Source organism: Armigeres subalbatus, chromosome 1 (assembly GCF_024139115.2).
Source record: "Armigeres subalbatus isolate Guangzhou_Male chromosome 1, GZ_Asu_2, whole genome shotgun sequence".
NCBI lineage: Eukaryota > Metazoa > Arthropoda > Insecta > Diptera > Culicidae > Armigeres > Armigeres subalbatus.
Window position 1 is genome coordinate 280,051,817 of NC_085139.1, and position 20,771 is coordinate 280,072,587.

Below are 20,771 nucleotides of genomic sequence, written 5' to 3' on the forward strand. Positions count from 1 at the left end.
CTGCTGAGAGGAAGCAGAAAGAGCCATACTCTAAAACAGAGAGAATAGTCGTTCTATATAGTTTGATGAGGTCTTCCGGGTGAGCACCCCACCATGTTCCGGAGATAGAACGTAGAAAATGGATCCTTTTCCGGCATTTTTTAACAAATACTCAAAATGGAGTTTCCAAGTACAAACACGATCCCAAGGAATTTAGAAGATAAAGATTGGTTGATGTCATCGTTCAACAGTTTTAGTTTCAGTTGAGCTGGGTACCGCTTCCTAGTAAACACAACCAACTGAGTTTTTGCGGTGAAAACTCGATCCCTTGATGTCTGGCCCAAACAGTCAGATTATCCAGGGTACTTTGCAATGGTCCTTGCAAGACAGCTGCACATGGACCTCTTAGAGAGACCACGGCATCATCTGCAAGTTGTCTGAGCGTGCATTGTCCTTCCAAACAATTGTCAATATCTTTAACATAGAAATTATAAAGCAAGGGACTTAAACATGATCCTTGGGGAAGGCCCATGTAGCTATTTCTGGAAGTTGTCAGAGTGCCGAGTGTGAAGTTCATTTGTTTTTCTGACAACAAATTATACAAGAAATTGTTCAAAATAACGGGTAATCCACTACTGTGCAGATTGTCTGACAGTACTTCTATGGAAACTGAATCAAAAGCGCCCTTAATATCCAAGAATACTGAAGCCAATTGCTCCTTGTGCGCAAAGGCCAGCTGAATATCTGAAGATAGCAACGCTAGACAATCGTTTGTTCCTTTACCTTTTCGAAAACCAAACTGAGTATTTGAAAGCAATGCATTTTCTTCGACCCAATGGTCGACTCTTGAAAGGATCATTTTCTCTAATAACTTTCTCATGCATGATAGCATGGCAATCGGTCGGTATGAATTGTGATTAGACGCTGGTTTCCCAGGCTTTTGAATAGCTATTACTTTGACCTGTCGCCATTCAGGTGGCACAATGTTGTACTCCATGAAACAGTTGTACAGGTCAAGTAATCGTCTTTTTGCGATATCTGGGAGGTTTTTAAGAAGATTGAATTTGATGTTATCGCATCCCGGAGCAGAGTTATTCGATGAAAGAAGAGACATAGAAAGTTCCAGCATTGTGAATGGTCCACCCAAAGAACCGGGATCAGTGACTGATTCTCGAAATAGCTGTTCTGCTGGTACGGAATCTGAGCAGACCTTTTTTGCGAAGTTGAATATCCATCGATTGGAGTATTCCTCACTCTCATTGGTGGAAATGCGGTTCCGCATGTTGCGAGCCGTTTTCCAAAGTGTTGTCATTGAGGTTTCTTGTGATAGTCCCTCGACAAAACGTCGCCAGTAGCTACGTTTTTTTGCCTTGAGAAGATTTTTGAGTTTTCTTTCGAGCCTCAAATACTCTTCAAAGCTCTGACCTTCCGTGTTTACGGAAGGCCTTGAAGGCATCAGATTTCTCAGAATACAACTTAGTACATTCATCATCCCATCCAGGAGTGGCGGGTCTTCGTATGACAGCTGTACTTGGAACGCGTCGTTTCGGAAGTACTAGTGCGCCTTTTTGAATCAACTCAGTAAGGAATCGATATTCATCCAAAGGCGGAAGAGGAGCCGTTGATTCAACACCAATTTTTACCGCCCATGCAAAGTTAGGCCAGCCAATGTTTTTCGCGAGGTCGAAAGGATCATTAACCGGCTCAGATAGTCGATAGCTACTCTTAATTGTGGTGGCTATCGGCATGTAGTCACTACCATGGGGATCTTGATTTACCTTTCCATGCAATCTAATGATAGTGAATTTGAGCATAAAGACAGATCAATACGGCTTTGTTGACCATTTGGTCCTATTCGAGTTACTTCACCAGTGTTATAAATAAAAATATTCAAATTGAAATCGTCACACAAATCAGAGAAAATAGGCGCTCTATAATCGTACATACGTTTCGCTCCATCCAATGCCATGTGCGTTCATATCACCCAATATCAATACTGGAGATGATAGGAGGGAGACTGCGCTCCAAAAATGTCGACGATTAATAGAGGCATTTGGAGGAATGTACACTGAAGCTATGCAAAGATCTTTATTCTTCACATTTACTTGGCATGCGACGATTTCTAAGCCGGGAACAGTCGGAATGGGAATTCTGTAGAAGGAGTAGCATTCTTGATCCCCAAAAGAACGCCACCATAATGATCATCCTGATCTTGGCGAATAATATTAAAATCGTGGAAGTTGATTTCATCTTCAGAAGAAAGCCATGTTTCACAGAGTGCAAATACATCGCAATCGGAATTGAACACGTCTAATTTATTTTTCAGACTATGACAGTTCCACTGCAGCACAGTGATTGTATCTTGGGTATTGGCCGTATTATCCATCGAAAGATACAATTCCTGCAAGAAGGGGCCATGAAACAGTCAATTGCTTCAGATAACTTTCCACTGTTGGTATAAAAGGTCAATGATAGGCCTCAATGAATTCGGAATATTAAATAAATTCAAAAACGGTCCACAAGGTCCTTAAAGGAGATCAATCCTCGCTTGGACGGAATACTTTACTAGAAGTGCGAATTACTTTTTTCGTTCGTTGATTCTCCTAGCCGGATGTTTTTCGAAACATCGGATTTTGGCAATGGCGGAATGTCTTACTGCAACTAGGATCAAAAGAAGCAGTAGGAACAGGTTGCTTCGGGATTTTAAATAAACCCCATTACCTTCAGATTTTGCCAAGCTTTTATGGATGATTTTTGTTCTCTTGCGGCGCGATCCCGGGAAGACGGTTGCTTCCTCTTTTCGGGCACGTGTACCTCCGCAGGATCATCCATATCGGCTGCGTCAGAGTCCAATTCATCAATGGATATGGAATCATAATAATCACTTACACGAACGGTGGCTGAAATAGCAGTCGATGCAGTGGCTGTGGCGGATGTGTCTTGCGACTTAACCATTTCCGCATACGACTGCTTGGAGCGCTGTACCAACGAGCGCTTCACTTTTTGGGTGCGTTTTTTGTACACCGGGCATTCCTGCAAACCATGGGGAGGATTCAAACCACAATAAGCACATTTTGTTGCCTGTTGCTGGCAGGACTCCTCCCGATGCCTTTCAGAACATTTGCCACAACGTGGTTTGTTGTCACCTCGGCAGTGTGACCAAGTTGTTTGCAATTGGTACAATTAAATACCCTTGGCACAAAAAGACGCACCGGAAATAGCATGTTTTCAATATCAACATATTTTGGGAGCATCGAACCGGCGAACGTCACCCGAAGCGAACCTGACTTGGAATATACCTTCTTTCCATCTACCGTGGCTGCTGAATGCAATTCCTTGCAGTCCAGAATATCCACGGTAGACTCCATTGCATTCTTTAGGCGGCCTTTTCCCGCAAGTACATCCTTGCAAGTCAGGCTCGCTGCGTTGATCACACCTTCAATTTCGACCTCCCGCGAGGGACATAAACCATATATTCAACATTGTACGCCCTGTCGCCAGCAATTTCATTCGCCACCTGGTATGTAGGTGCGGTGATGCGTAGTTTGTTCCTGTTGATCTGGCTAAAATCAAGCTTCGGAAAACGACGCGTCAAATCTCGTTTAATGCCGAGAAAATCTAGGCTTTTTACTTTCTGCCGATAGTAAACAACCCAAGGCCAAGGCGAAGCCGCATGGTACAATCGAGTGCGCCTTCCATCTTTAGCAGGCACATTGCCTTCTCCAGTCTCCGCCTCCATTCTCACCCCGCAAGGTGGAAGGATAATTTTTCTTATACTAACATAAAACTAATAGCAAATTAGGAAAAAAACTAAAAAAACTAATTTGATTAATTCTAAGCAGTCTCACTCTGGATCAAACAGAAGGGAGAACAATAGAAAGTTTTGCCACTTATCTGCCCCTGCTGCTGTAGGTAGCAGCAGTAACAATAGCCTGCTTCACTGGCGTCGCCAGAAGCAGCTACTTCACTCGCCGACAGTGATCGCCTTGGATCCGTAGGTAGGAGCACAACACAATAGCCTTTTCACTACTGAACACAATCCGCGATGAGACACAGCACACACGTCTACCTCTTTTTATTAGTTCTTCTTCTTCCTCAATGGCTCTTTATTCCAAGTGGAACTTCGCCTGCTTTTCAAACTAGTTTTCTATAAGCATTTCCTCATTATTTATTGAAAGGATTTCTATGCTCATCATTGCATGGATATGCATCTTGTGTGACAAGTATAACGGATACACTATGCCCAGGGTGTCGAAAAAGTTCCCAACCCGAAAACATCCTAGACAGGACCGAGAATCAAGCTCGCTATCTCCGGGTTAACATTTTCCGGAGGAAAAAGCGCCAGCAGGAAGATCGAGACCGTGAAGAGACGGAGGAACTGCACCGCGCTAATAACGCACGAAAGTTCTATGAGAAGTTAAACCGTTCACGTAAGGGCCACGTGCCACAGCCGAGAGAGAGAGAGAGAGAGAGAGAGAGAGAGAGAGAGAGAGAGAGAGAGAGAGAGAGAGAGAGAGAGAGAGAGAGAGAGAGAGAGAGAGAGAGAGAGAGAGAGAGAGAGAGAGAGAGAGAGAGAGAGAGAGAGAGAGAGAGAGAGAGAGAGAGAGAGAGAGAGAGAGAGAGAGAGAGAGAGAGAGAGAGAGAGAGAGAGAGAGAGAGAGAGAGAGAGAGAGAGAGAGAGAGAGAGAGAGAGAGAGAGGGGAATTTCTTGACCTAAGCGCTCAGCGCCCTTGGCCAAAGCTTCATTGGCTATTTACCAAAAATAAAATGTTAAGTATGTTTTACTTAACAACTTAAGAACAATTTGGATCTTACCCTTAACAATTAGAATACAAAGGTTTATTATTCAAATATGCTTGCTAGATATCTAGAAAATTCGTAGAAATCTTTGGAATTTCTGGAAGATTTAAACTGTCGTGACCCGAACGAGTTTGCAAGACTCGACCATCCGTCGCAACAATACTCAGCAAACTGATTGACTCTCGCGTCTCTTTGTTTTGCCACGATCATTCCAAAATCTTTTCCGTTGGGTCGAACCAATATGTCTACAAATCTAAGGTAATATGCTACACGTTCGATAAAAATACTGTATAAAAGAGTACATTCCAATTAAGAATTTACCAGTAGTGAAATAATGTTTTGTTTGTTACCGATTGCTTATGACTTCATCTTATCTACTACATTCTCCTCCTCCTCTACTCTCACAATTTGTGCTAATTTACATTTTAGATTCATGAAAATATCATCACGGTCAATACTTTGACCATATTTTTTTAAATGTTCATTCAAATCATGATTGAAAATCCTACACACTTAGCTCATTTTACAGTATTCGGTAAATTTTACCGAAATCGGCGATTTATTTTAAGTGTGTATATTCGCCAAGTGCGTTAGATTACAAAGTCTGTTCATTGCCACATGCGTTAAGTTGGCAAATCCGAATCCATATTCAATTCAAATCCAATCCAAATCTTGAAATGAATTCCAATACAAATATAATCCAAATATGTACAAACCGAATCCACATTTAAATCCAATCTCATTCATATCGAAACGAAATCCAATCCAATTCCAATCCAAATCCAATCCTATCCAAACCAATAAAAATTCACATCCAAATTCAATCCAAATCTAATCCAACCAATTAAAATCCAATCCAATCCAAATCTAATCCAAGTCCAATCTAAATCCAATTCAAATCCAATTTAAATACAATCCAAATCCAATATTTTTTTACCTTTATTAAAGTGATTTTGAAGTTGGAAAAAGTTCATCACTAAAATCCAATAAAAATTCAATCCAAATCTTATCCTATGTAGATCGAACCCAAATCTTATCCATATCCAATCTATTCAATAAAAATGAAATGGTCTGTGTTCGTATCCGCATAACACGAAAACGGCTGAATGGATTTTCTTCATTCCTTCAGCAAATATGTCCGTTATCGCTTCCGACGGGTTTATATGATATTTTCTCATGCGAAAATTACGAGTAAAGTTGAGTAAATCCTGAAAACCTAAAATTAAGAATCGTATGGAAATTTCGCATGGGCAGCTCAGAACGCGCATTTTCGACTACTATGCAAGACAACGTCTGCTGGGTCAACTAGTTTAATATAAATCCAAACCAAATGTCATCCAAATCTAGTTCTTATCCAATCCAAGTCAAATCCATTCGAAATCTGATTCAAAACAAATCCAAACCAAACCATATCCTGAAACAATCAAAATCAAATCCATTTCCAGTTCAGATTAAATCCAAATTCAATCCAAATCCAACCCGAATTCAATGCAAATCAAAATCTAATCTAAATCTAATACAACCCAAACTCAATCTATTACAATCCAGATTGAACCCAAAATCAATCCAATTCCATTACAAATCTAATCCAAATCAAATTCAAATCCAATCCAAATCCAATTTAAATGTAATCCAAATCAAATCCATATCCAATCTAGATCGAATCCAAATCCAACTCGAATCCAATGCAAATCCAATTCAAATCCAAATCCAATTTAAATCCAATCCAAATTCAATTCCAATAGTATCTTAATCCAATCCAAATCCAACCCATTACAATCCATATCGAACCCAAATCTAATCCAAACTCAATTCAATCCAAATCCAATCAAAATTCAAATCCAATCCAAATTTAATTCAAACCAAATCCAAACAAAACCCTATCCAAATCCATATTCAATCCAGATAGAAGCCAAATCTTATCCAAATCCAATTCAATTCAAACCAAATCCAAATCAAATGCTATCCAATACAAATCCAGTGCAAATCCCATCCATATCCAAATCCAATTCAAATCCAAACAAATCCAATCCAATTTAATCTAAATCCAATCCAAATCCAATTTAAATACAATCCAAATTCAATCTAAATCTAATCCAAATGCAATCCAGATCGAACCCAAATCTTATCCAATTCAATCCAAATGCAATCCAAATCCGATCCAATTCAAATCAAAGATCGAACCCACCAAATCCAATTCAAATCCAAACCAAATGCAATCCAAATCCAGTTAATATCCAATCCAAATCCAATCCAATCTAGATCGAACTCAAATCTTATCCAAATTCATTTCAATCTAAATCCAATTCAAACCCAAACCAAATCCAATCCAGATCGAGCCCATCCAATTCAAATCCAATGCAAATTCGATCAAAATCCAATTCAAATCTCATGAAATCCAAATCAAAATCACGCATTATTCTCTTTTCTTTTTTCGCCGAGTTTTTTTCTTTTTTTAAAGTTTCTTTGTTTTGTACCAATCTTGTCACCCGGCCTACTCCTCTGCCCTATCGTCAGGGAGCCTACCGGAGACCAAAGCATTCTCCTTTGTTATTATTTACTGCATTATTTTCATTTTGCCATCTTTTTTGCAATTGTTATCCGGCCTACTCCTCAGTCCTTCCGCCAGGAAGCCTGCCGGAGACACTAGCATTCTTCATCTGTTATTAATTTTGCCATATTTTTTGCATTTTTTTTTTTTTCATAATGCCAACTATTTTGCACTATTTTTTTTGTCACCCGGCCTACTCCTCTGCCCTTCCGCCAGGGAGCCTACCGGGGACCAAAGCATCTTTTTTTTGCTATCTTTTGCTGCATTATTCCCAATTTGCCATCTTTTTTGCAACTTCTTGTCATCCGGCCTACTTCTCTGACTTTCCGACAGGGAGCCTACCGGAGACGCTAGCATTATTTATCTGTTGTTTTTTCTTATTCATTTTACGTTTTTTTTGTTTTTTTTTCGTTTTGCCATCTTGCATTTTTTTGGTCACCCGGCCTACCACTCTGCCCTTCTGTCAGAGAGCCTACCGGGGACGCTAGTATAAATTTACCTTGTTTTTTAACCATTCCCTGTTTATTCCTCTTTTCCTTCCACTTCCTTTTTTCTAACACAATTCTCTTCCAGGAGCGAAACACAATATACTTAATCAAAACAAAACAAAACGCGGTTTCAAAACTACCGACTGCGCCATTGTCGTGACCCGGACGAGTTTGCAAGACTCGACCATCCGTCGCAACAATACTCAGCAAACTGATTGACTCTCGCGTCTCTTTGTTTTGCCACGATCATTCCAAAATCTTTTCCGTTGGGTCGAACCAATATGTCTACAAATCTAAGGTAATATGCTACACGTTCGATAAAAATACTGTATAAAAGAGTACATTCCAATTAAGAATTTACCAGTAGTGAAATAATGTTTTGTTTGTTACCGATTGCTTATGACTTCATCTTATCTACTACAATCCAAATAAATTTTTGTTTATGCCTATTAGTTAAATGGGTTAATGAAAGTCAAATCTAAAATGCATCTATCTATAGTCTGAATCGCTAATAAACCAATTCGAATCTATCCAATCAAGAAAAATCCAATTCTGGAGTCTGTCGGTGGTTTGGAATCCACTAAGGCCGATATAAATATTGAAAATCTATTTTGTCCCCCTCAGATTTTTTACCAAAAAATATTTTGATGGGGCAACAAAATAAAAATCGGATAATTTTGAGGATTTTCAAAACATTCTTTAACAAATCCGAGAATTTTTAAATTTTTTCATTTTAATATTTTTTTTAGTTAATTAAATACTTGGAACGGCCTAAATGGATCTAGATAAGTAAATAAAAGTGACGAGCTGGATGATCGATGTCCAGATCTGTTATCGAAGTCGTAACAGCCGGAATCGTGATAAGTTCTGTTTTGTGCTGTTGGAATATTAATCAACCAATGCGATCGGAAAGTAAATTATTCAGTGCGTGATCTAACGTGTTTCGTAACAGACGCAGAACTGTCGCGAAATCCGGATGATTAGTTCTGTTTTGTTCTGTTGAGAAGTAAATAAATCAGTACGGTCGGAAAGTAAATCAATCGGTGCGAGATCAAATGTGTTTCGCTATGGTGTTGGTCTTTTTAGCTATGGAGTTGGTGGTTTGGCGGCGCTGCTTGACCTAGTTAGTTCAACAAAATCGATGGTCGTCGGAGTCACCCTCGGAAGGATGATTATTATTTTGAGAAAGGTCAAGGATCCATGATACGTTTTGAAGTGGAAAAACAGGAGCATTCATTGTTTATTAAAAACTACACAAAATATCTCTTCCACAGACTTTGGTCTTTGTCGTCGATTTATTACAAGCAGATCTTTTTTTCACGGTACACTTCAAGTCGATTAAGACCGTTATCGTCAATAAAACTATGAGTTAACCCCACGAAAAAAATTCACAGAAAAACAAAGAAAATTCAGGTGCTATTTAAAAAGTTGTAAGAGTTCAGGTTAGCCGAGAAGTTTATGAATTCCAACCGTGTAAAAAAATCGGTGCCTTAACTTATGAAGTTGTTCCATTCCTGATAACGTAATTCTTGATTTCGGCGCCCCTAAAGACTGGCGCCCTTGACTGGGACCAACCTAGCCAACATCACGCTACGGCGCAGTCTGTAAGTGTTGTAGGCACTGAAAAAAATCAAAAAATAAGAATCTTTCGAAATTTTCTTATTATTACTTTTTTAAACTTTTGAAGGAATATTATGAGGAGTTTCCAAAAAAAAATGGTTTTAACGAAGTAATTTTTGGAAAATTTTCAGAAGAAATCCAAAGAAATTCCGAAAGAATTCTTGGAGGAAGGACCTCAAATAGAAATTTAAGAATGTCATACACCTTGTTCCTGTAGCTCTGCTTGAATCTTGCTAGTCACATAGTTTAAACATCCCGACAGCACACAATACACTTTGTGTAATTGTACTCCAATTGCGGAATGACTTGGATGGCGACCCATCATTGAGCTACTTAACAAGCTGCAGCTTTTCAAACAGTATGTTGTTCAGAACTTCGACAGAGGAAAAATCGATGTCACTGTTCAGAAATTGCTTGACCGAATTTTCAATCAAAAAAATGCTTTCAACGGTTCCCTGGAGCATAAGAACCATCAGCTCTCTTTGGTTGTTTTCTGAATCCATTAAGGTGACTCGGGGAGGCACTAAACACCGTGTTATTTATCCTATCTTTCGTCTCTTTCTAGCATTATCACCTCGCAACTTTGAAGCGGCGTATTTCGGCTTTAAGTTTTTTTTATGTAAATGTGAATGTATCAGCATGTAGATTGCGAGTAAGCACGCCCCGGTGATACTTTTTCAAAATCATATTTGTGGTAGAAAAAAAGTTAAGCATTCAATGATGATTGTTAGTGCTTCCCGTGTCACCTTAAATTTGGCATAGTCCGACCCGTGTACAGCGGCGCCGGGAGTGGGTGGGACAAGTAGGACATGTCCTACGCATGAAAATACCTGGGTAGGACAGTCGAAGCATTGTCCTACCCATGATTATGGTAAGAACATACCATCATTTATTACCATTTCATTTATTTAGTTAACATCTAAACAGATAACACTGAATCAACAATTTGACGCCACAATGCACGGTTCGAGGCCGCATCTCTCCATCCTCGGATACGCCCCACGCTCGCCAAGTCGTTCTGCACCTGGTCTGCCCATCTCGCTCGCTGCGCTCCACGCCGTCTCGTACCTGCCGGATCAGAAGCGAACACCATCTTTGCAGGGTTGCTGTCCGGCATTCTTGCAACATGTCCTGCCCATCGTACCCTTCCGGCTTTAGCTACCTTCTGGATACTGGGTTCGCCGTAGAGTTGGGCGAGCTCATGGTTCATCCTTCGCCGCCACACACCGTCTTCTTGCACACTGCCAAAGATGGTCCTAAGCACCCGTCTCTCGAATACTCCGAGTGCTTGCAAGTCCTCCTCGAGCATTGTCCATGTTTCATGTCCGTAGAGGACAACCGGTCTTATTAGCGTCTTGTACATGACACATTTGGTGCGGTGGCGAATCTGTTTTTGACCGCAGTTTCTTCTGGAGCCCGTAGTAGGCCCGACTTCCACAGATGATGCGCCTTCGTATTTCACGACTAACGTTGTTGTCAGCCGTTAGCAAGGATCCGAGGTAGACGAATTCCTCGACCACCTCGAAGGTATCCCCGTCTATCGTAACACTGCTTCCCAGGCGGGCCCTGTCGCGCTCGGTTCCGCCCACAAGCATGTACTTTGTCTTTGACGCATTCACCACCAGTCCAACTTTTGTTGCTTCACGTTTCAGGCGGGTGTACAGTTCTGCCACCTTTGCAAATGTTCGGCCGACAATGTCCATGTCATCCGCGAAGCAAATAAATTGACTGGATCTGTTGAAAATCGTACCCCGGCTGTTACACCCGGCTGTCCGCATGACACCTTCTAGCGCAATGTTGAACAACAGGCACGAAAGTCCACCACCATGTCTTAGTCCCCGGCGCGATTCGAACGAACTGGAGTCACTTGTCATAAGACGAGTTAGTACAATCCCATTGAATTCCACCACTTAATTGTATCTTGACTGTTGCGATTCGTGATACCAGGTAATATCGATCCGACTCTTACAGCAGAACTGTGGACATTGTTTCAGTCTAGTTCAGCTAAAAAGCTGTAAATTTTATTTATTAAAATATTGTTTTATATACTTAAATGTACTCACAAATTCGGTGAATTATTAGGAAGGCCTTGGCTTCAAACCTGACACTATCGACACTACAGTGTGCTATTTCTCCTCGTAACAGTATTTGCTTTGCCACTAATTAGGGATGTTTAAATTAACCTTATGGCATTCAAATTATAAAAATGACTCATTTTTTACACTCGTATTTCGTATTTCGACCTCAACAGTAAGGCCGTCTTCAGTGTCTCGTACTTGACTCGACTCGAGTCAAGTACGAGACACTGAAGACGGCCTTACTGTTGAGGTCGAAATACGTATCTGTCAAGATACAATTAAGTGGTGGAATTCAATGGGATGGTATAAACTCGTCTTATGACAAGTGAAGACATTCCACTAAAAAGCTCAAAATAATTTTCTCATCGAACTGGAGTGTTCGCCCGAAATCTTAACACAGTTTTGCACACCATCCACCGTTGCTTTGATCATTCTGGTAAGCTTCCCAGGGAAGCTGTTCTCGTCCATAATTTTCCATAGCCCTACGCGGTCTATACTGTCGTATGCCGCCTTGAAATCAACGAACAGATGGTGCGTTGGGACCTGGTATTCACGGCATTTTTGAAGGATTTGCCGTACAGTAAAGATCTGGTCCGTTGTCGAGCGGCCGTCAACGAAGCCGGATTGATAACTTCCCACAAACTTGTTCACTAATGGTGACAGACGACGGAAGATGATCTGGGATATCACTTTGTAGGCGGCATTAAGGATGGTGATCGCTCGAAAGTTCTCACACTCCAGCTTGTCGCCTTTCTTGTAGATGGGGCATCTAACCCTTCCTTCCACTCCTCCGGTAGCTGTTCGGTTTCCCAGATTCTGACTATCAGTTTGTGCAGGCAAGTGGCCAGCTTTTCCGGGCCCATCTTGATGAGCTCAGCTCCGATACCATCCTTACCAGCGGCTTTGTTGGTCTTTAGCTGTTGAATGGCATCCTTAACTTCCCTCAAGGTGGGGGCTGGTTGGCTTCCATCGTCCGCTGAACTGACGTAGTCATCTCCTCCGCTGCCTTGACTTTCACTGCCTGTACTCTCAGCGCCATTCAGATGTTCCTCGTAGTGCTGCTTCCACCTTTCGATCACCACACGTTCGTCCGTCAAGATGCTCCCATCCTTATCCCGGCACATTTCGGCTCGCGGCACGAAGCCTTTGCGGGATGCGTTGAGCTTCTGATAGAACTTGCGTGTATCTTCTCCTCGCACTCCGCTTCTTCCAGGCGGCGTTTCTTCTCCTGAAAAAGGCGGGTCTGCTGTCTCCGCTTCCGTCTATAACGTTCCACGTTCTGCCGGGTACCTTGCTGCAGCGCGACCGCCCGCGCTGCGTCCTTCTCCTCCAGAATCTGTCTGCACTCTTCGTCGAACCAATCGTTCCGTCGACCTCGACCCATATACCCGACGTTGTTCTCCGCTGCGTCGTTAATGGCTGCTTTGACTGTATTCCAGCAGTCCTCAAGAGGGGCCCCATCGAGCTCACCCTCTTCCGGCAACGCTGCCTCGAGATGCTGCGCGTATGCAGTGGCGACATCAGGTTGCTTCAGTCGCTCTAGGTCGTACCGCGGCGGTCGTCGGTACCGAACATTGTTGATGACGGATAGTTTTGGGCGCAGTTTAACCATCACCAGATAGTGGTCAGAGTCGATGTTAGCGCCACGATATGTCCTGACGTCGATAATGTCGGAGAAGTGCCGTCCATCAATCAGAACGTGGTCGATTTGTGATTCTGTCTGCAGTGGCGATCTCCAGGTGTACCGATACGGGAGGCTGTGTTGGAAGTAGGTGCTGCGAATGGCCATATTCTTGGAGGCGGCGAAATCAATTAGTCGTAGGCCGTTTTCGTTCGTTAGCCGGTGAGCGCTGAACTTTCCAATAGTCGGTCTAAACTACCTGAGCGTTCAAATCTCCTATGATGATTTTGACGTCGTGGTTTGAGCAGCTGTCGTACTGTCGTTCCAGCTGCGCGTAGAATGCGTCCTTATCATCATCAGTGCTTCCGGAGTGTGGGCTATGGACGTTGATTATGCTGAAGTTGAAGAACCGGCCTTTGATTCTCAACCTGCACATTCTTTCATTGATCGGCCACCACCCGATCACGCGCCTTTGCATATCGCCCATCACTATGAAAGCTGTTCCCAGCTCGTGTGTGTTGCCGCAGCTCTGGTAGATGGTATGATTACCTCTAAACGTTCGCACCATTGATCCCTTCCAACAAACCTCCTGCAGCGCTACGATGCCGAATCCACGGTCCTTGAGCACATCGGCGAGTATGCGTGTGCTCCCGATGAAGTTGAGAGATGTTCAGTTCCACGAACCGAGTTTCCAATCGCTAGTCCCTTTTCGTCGTAGTGGTCTTCGCCGATGGTTCCGGTCCGTATTCGTCCGATCCGGTTCCGGTTATGTTTTTTTAAAGGCTGGCTTGCAGGGTCTGACACCAAACCCTCTAAATTTCCGGAGGACCATTTCTCCTTATTTCCGGTGGACCATGGTGCACAGTTTCACCTAGAGTCCCTCGCTGACACTCGGACGATGATCAGCCGCCCATAACATGGAGAACAGACGCTGTTGTGAACTGATTCTGACATGGAGAACAGACGCTCAGTAGGATTTGCACCTTCGGAGAGGAGCAAACCCCCCTCTCCCATGTCAGCATACGACCTTAATTCCCACCGGGGTTTGTTACCCCATCTTCCCTAAGGTTTCTCGTATCCCGGCCAGCACCACGGGGAGGTAGGGATAGGAGTTGCTGGGTAAGAGGCTAAGGACCGCGAGATGGGGTCTATTTTATTCCTTCAGGTACGCGAAGTACCAATGGTACGCTTTACCCAGCATTTGCCGTGCCGTTGTGGAAACTTGTAATAAGCTTTATTTGAGATATTCCTTACAACAATTGAGATGTACTACAGCCAGCCACCAAAACCAACGTTATTCAACTTGTATTCGGAACTTTTTCTCAAACTAATGTTGAATAATAGTTTCCTCCAATCTTCTATGTTACACAAACAACAGTATATCAACATTGAACAAAAGCTTTATTAGTTTAAGTAATTGTAGTAACAAGCGTTGAATTAATGTTGTTGTAGCGTTTTATTGTTTTTGCAGTTTAACAAACGAGGCAAGGTGATTGCTTAAACATTTATTTCAACATGCTTATAGAACTACTGTTGTTGAATAGATTCTCCATTTTGGGCGAACAAGGTTGGTATAGTAGTATCATCAAATGCAATAAATCAATCATAATTAAATAAACAGCTGAATAGCGTCGCTGTAAGAGACATTTCTTCAACCAACAATTGTTTCTTGGGTATTTAGTAAATCCTCCTGAAAGGTAACGTAAACTTCTCTAGAAAACTCGTAAGTAAAACAATGCTAAATTCCTTTGAAGAAACCTTCAGGAGTTATACCGAAAATTTTGTTGAAATCCTAAAGGAATTGTGAGTGACAAGTGAAGACATTCCACTAAAAAGCTCAAAATAATTTTCTTATCTAAAGGAATTTTCGAAGGCGTTTCTAATGAACAAAGAATTTTCTAAAGAAATTTCGATTGAAATTCCCAAGATAATTTCCAAATTAAATTTACGGAAGATTCCTAAAAGAAATTATAAAGGATTTTCTGAAGAGATTCACGAAAGAATGCGCAAAGGAAATTTCGAAGCAATTTCAAAAGGAATCTCAGAAGGTTAAAGGAATTTCTGCAAGAATTGTTAAATAAAATCTAAAGGAATGACCGAAAGAACACTTGAAAGAATTTTTGAAATAATTCAAGGAATTTCCAAAGCTAATCATAAAACAATTTCCGTAGGCAGAGCCATAGCGTGGACGCTCAGCGCCCTTGGCGAAAGCTTCATTGGCTACTTACTAAAAATAATATGTTAAGTATGTTTTATTTAGAGAACAATTTGGGTCTTACCCTTAACAATTAGGATTCAAAGGTTTATTATTCAAACATGCTTGCTAAATATCTAGAAAATTCGCAGAAATCTTTTGAATTTCTGGAAGATTCAATAAACCTATCCAAATAAAGTTTTTTATGGCTATTAGTTAAATGAGTTAATGAAAGTCAAATCTAAAATGCAAATGGTCATTAGGTCGAACGGTCATTAGGCCGAATGGCCATTAGGCCGAATGAGAACTGGGGAGTGAGAAGTGAGTAGTGCGCAATGAGGAAGAAGTAGAAAGGAATAGAGAAAAAGGAAGAAGAAGTAAGAAGGAACAAGGAAGAAGGAAGAAGGAAGAAGGAAGAAGGAAGAAGGAAGAAGGAAGAAGGAAGAAGGAAGAAGGAAAAGAAAGAAGGAAGAAGGAAGAAGGAAGAAGGAAGAAGGAAGAAGGAAGAAGGAAGAAGGAAGAAGGAAGAAGGAAGAAGGAAGAAAGAAGAAGGAAGAAGGAAGGAGGAAGAAGGAAGAAAGAAGAAGGAAGAAGGAAGAAGAATGAAGGAAGAAGGAAGACGCAAGAAGGAAAAGGTAAGAATGAAGAAGGAAGAAGGAAAAAGAAAGAAGAAAGAAGAAAGAAGGAAGAAGAGAGAAGAAAAAGAAAGAAGGAAGAAGGAAAAAGAAAAAAAAGAAAGAAGGAAGAAGAGCGAAGAAAGAAGAAAAATGGAAGAAGGGAGAAGGAAGAAGGAAGAAGAAAGAAGGAAGAAGGAAGAAGAAGGAAAGAAGAAGTAAGACGGAAGAAGGAAGAAAGAAGAAGGAAGAGGGAAGAAAGAAGAAAGAAGAAAGAGGGAAGAAAGAAGAAGAAAGAAGGACGATGGAAGGAGGAAGAAGAAAGAGGGAAGAAAGAAGAAGAAAGAGGGAAGAAAGAAGAAGAAAGAAGGACGATGGAAGGAGGAAGAAGAAAGAAGAAAGAAGGAAGAAGGAAGAAGGTAGAAGGAAGAAAGAAGGAAGAAGTAAGAAAACGGAAGGAAGAAAGAAGAAGAAAGAAGGAAGAGGGAAGAAAGAAGAAGAAAGAAGGATGATGGAAGGAGGAAGAAGAAAGAAAAAAGAAGAAAGAAGGAAGAAGGAAGAAAACGGAAGGAAGAAGAAAGAATAAAAAAGAAAAAAGAAAAAGGAAGAAAAAAGAATAAAAAAGAAGGAGGAAGAAAGAAGATAGAAGGAGGAGGGAAGAAGAAAGAAGGAAGAAGAAAGAAGGAAGAAGAAAGAAGGAAAAAAGGAGAAGGAAGAAGGAAAAAGGAAGAAGGAAGAAGGAAAAAGGAAGAAGGAAGAAGGAAGGAAGAAGAAGGAAGAAAGAAGAATGAAGATTCAAGAAGGAAGAAGGGGTAAGGTGAAGAAAGAACTTCTCATTTTTCACTTCTTGCTTCTTTTTGCAAATTCGGCCTAACGGCCATTCGGCCTAATGACCGTTCGGCCTAATGTCCATTCGGCCAAATGTCCATTCGGCCTAATGACCTTCGGCCTGATGACCTGACACCCGGAATATTAATCAACCAATGCGATCGGAAAGTAAATTAATCAGTGCGTGATCAAACGTGTTTCGTAACAGACGCAGAACTGTCGCGAAATCCGGATGATTAGTTCTGTTTTGTTCTGTTGAGAAGTAAATAAATCAGTACGGTCGGAAAGTAAATCAATCGGTGCGAGATCAAATGTGTTTCGCTATGGTGTTGGTCTTTTTAGCTATGGAGTTGGTGGTTTGGTGGCACTTCTTGACCTAGTTAGTTCAATAAAATCGATGGTCGGAGCACGTCGGAGTCACCCTCGGAAGGATGAATATTATTTTGAGAAAGGTCAAGGATCCATGATACGTTTTGAAGTGGAAAAACAGTAGCATTCATTGTTTGTTAAAAACTAACCAAAATATCTCTTCCATAGACATAGTTCCATAGTCTTTGTCGTCGATTTATTACACCCAGTTCTTTTTTACTCGGTTGAGTTTAAGTCTATTAAGACCGTTATCGTCAATAAAACTATGAGTTAACCCCACGAAAAAAATTCACAAAAAAAAAACAAGGAAAATTCAGGTGCTATTTAAAAAGTTGTAAGAGTTCAGGTTAGCCGAGAAGTTTATGAATTACAACCGTGTAAAAAAAGCATTGCATCAAAAATAGGTTGTACGGACGGGTGGGACACCTCGAGAAACCAAAGTGAAGGTACAGCCTACAGTTTTGAGGTCTCTTCAACGGTGAGGATCAACAAGGGTAGTTAAGGGTATGCGATAACACACTTTTCCTAACGAAACGAAACGAAACGAAATTTAAAATGTCTATGTTGATTCGGATCGAAACGAAACGAAATATAGATTTCTTTCGAGACTTCGAAACGATACGAAATCGAGGTTCATTTAATTCGAAATTTTTCGAAACGAAACGAAATTTTGATTATTTTTTCCGCGGAATTTTTATTGAATTGGTTCTACATTATGGGTCTGTCTCATTTGGAGAATTAAACTGAAATTAAACTTAAAAGTGACATTTCAATAATTATCAAATAACCCTGCTAGCAGAGCAAGATTACTTTTGACAGATATCGAATCATTTTGCATCGATGTCTTATTGGAATTGCTGGGCAGCACCAGCCATTCTTATTACCGGGTTATTTGCTAATTTTCGAACTGTCACTTTTAAGTTTAATTCTCCAAATGAGACAGACCCTATGTACGCAATTCTGTTTTAACTTTTTCGAAGTCGAATAACCGTTTTGCGACCAAAAGAGTTATAATAACTGAAGAGGACATCTGTGATAAATCGCCACATTCTCGCCGCATATACCATTGGCGATAAGGCAATACCCCAGCATTTGTGCCGCTTTCAAAGGAATTCATCGTGGAGCGAGTACTCTCGAATCTGATCAATTTTATATCAGCTTTACATTAGTAAGTATATAAAAATATAGAGTTGTTAGATTTTTCATATACGGATTCAAATTTCGTTCAAAACCTTAGTTCACTTAAGAATTATGTGATTATGCTATATTATATCATATTATCTTGTCAGCGTGGTTTTATAGTATTGACTTAGTCAATCATGGTTAATCATGGAAACACTGAAGACGTTTTATAGAAGAAAACTACTTACGTATTTGTCCCCTAAGGGTTAGTTAGCCGTATTAGAAAAAATTGTATAATCTAAAGTATTGAAAACAACTTAACGATTTTGTTCAGCGGCGCAACCAAATTTTTTTTATAATATAAAGTATGGATTAGTTTAAATTCATTTCGAAATTCCGCGGAATTCCGTTAAATTTCGTTAGAAGCTAGTTTTTTCTAGCGAAATTTTTGCAATTTTACGAAACGAAACGAAATCAAGAAATCAGATTTCGCCATGCTCAAATTCCGCGAAATTCCGCGGAATTTCGTTTCGAACCACCTGAAACGAAATTTTTCGAAATACCGCATATGCTTAGGTAGTGTTGACTCTGACATCGCCGCTCTTCTTCATGATCCGATGGCTGTCTCATACACCTTGTTCCTGTAGCTCTGCTTGAATCTTGCTAGTCTCATAGTTTAAACATCCCGACACCACACAATACACTTTGTGTAATTGTACTCCAATTGCGGAATGACTTGGAAGGCGACCCATCATTGAGCTACTTAACAAGCTGCAGCTTTTCAAACAGTATGTTGTTCAGAACTTCGACCGACCGACTAGACCGAATTTAAAAAAAAAAGCTTGACGGGAAGAGCCATCCGACGGTTCCCTGGAGCAGAAGTACCATCAGCTCTCTTTGGTTGTTTTCTGAATCCATGAGGTTGGCATAGTCCGACTCGTGTAACTACCATCGCTTCTCCTATGATCCTGACTACTATGAATGGGTGATATCTACTCCATGAGGGCCTCTGGCCATGCTGACATCCCTTAGAGACCCGAACGATGACCCCAAAAGCGAGAAATGATAGCCAAAAAGACCTTTACTTTCTTTTCCGTACAAAGCGTCTAATGGTCCAGGAATTCTCCAGCGTTCCCCATCCTAAAAGGATTACATCGGTTCAAATACGTGTGGTTTAAAGCATCCGCCATTCTTAAAAATCGACTAATAAACCACAACTCAAGAACTTCATGTCTATGCTTGGTTAGATGTCGTACCGACTTGAGGAAGCTGCGGTGCGCTTGAGAAACGCTGGTCTGGAATACAATGTACCAGAGCATTGTTAACAGGACAGAATTCCCGAACGTAAATCATAATCAGCAGCTAGAGGAAGAAAACACACCGAAAGAAATAAGGACATCAAGTTGCCGTGCTCAATCTCATCACCAGAAAAGAACCCTTCTTCAATGGAAGGGTCCAAATAAATCGAGACAGGTTCCACCGGTTGGTCCGAAAATGCCAAGTGACAGACGACAACGGATTAGCTGCCACTACTGCAGTCAGTGCTGTTACTCAGCATATGCACCGGTGCGGTGGAAGCACGTCCTCATCACAAATAGGTACCTGTTTGCATTTTTATGAACTTGCACCCAGTGCTAGCTCACGAGAAAAGCCAAACTGGACACATATTGTTCCCATCCATCCGTTTTCCCCCGGAATGATGGTGATGATCGTGGAGGGGTTGCCCGGCATACAAAGTAATACATTGCAGCACACTTTGAGCAACCTGTTTTTTTTCGTTCGTTCCGAGCATAAGCACCCAGAAGGGTCCAGACAATGAGGTAAGTGATGGCGATTTGTTTCTGACCAAAACGAAGTCATTTCGGCGACCCTCCAGCTCAGTCAGCATGTAGGGAAAGGAAAACTCGATAGCTGAGTTTAAATTTATGCTAAAGTGACCCGACCGGGGTCAGCGGGAAAATTTGTGAACACATTGTTCCTGCGCGCCTTTTCAGGTTCGGACGCACGAAGATTAATGCGATTGTCTCCGAAACTGCGCCTCGAGCATAATCTCTATGCAAGAAGGCAAGGTGTTCAAAGTTGGCTTCGTGTTGCAGTGGAACATCAGACCAACTCTTTGTGCATACTACAACGAACGGCAAACAACATTGTCTAATTTCACCGATGATCGATTCGAGTAATTACTGACGAGTGCTGCCGACGTCGTCGGTCGCTTGGGTGGTTCAAATAAAACGTCATCTGGACAAATAATACCAGCATCCCGTTTGGTGGATTGCTTCGGGGTGAACGGATGTCTGTCCGATTGTCAGGCTCGTGTGGAAAATTACACACTTGCCTTCACCCCGCTCCGGCTGCTTGCAGTCACCATCACCGGACGCAAATATTGACAGATATCATTTGGATATATTAATTGTAATAAATATGTTAACATTCATCTCGTTCTCGGCCGGGCATGCCGGCAAGTAAGTGCATGAATTACTCGTCATGCTCCCGGGGCTCGCTCACCC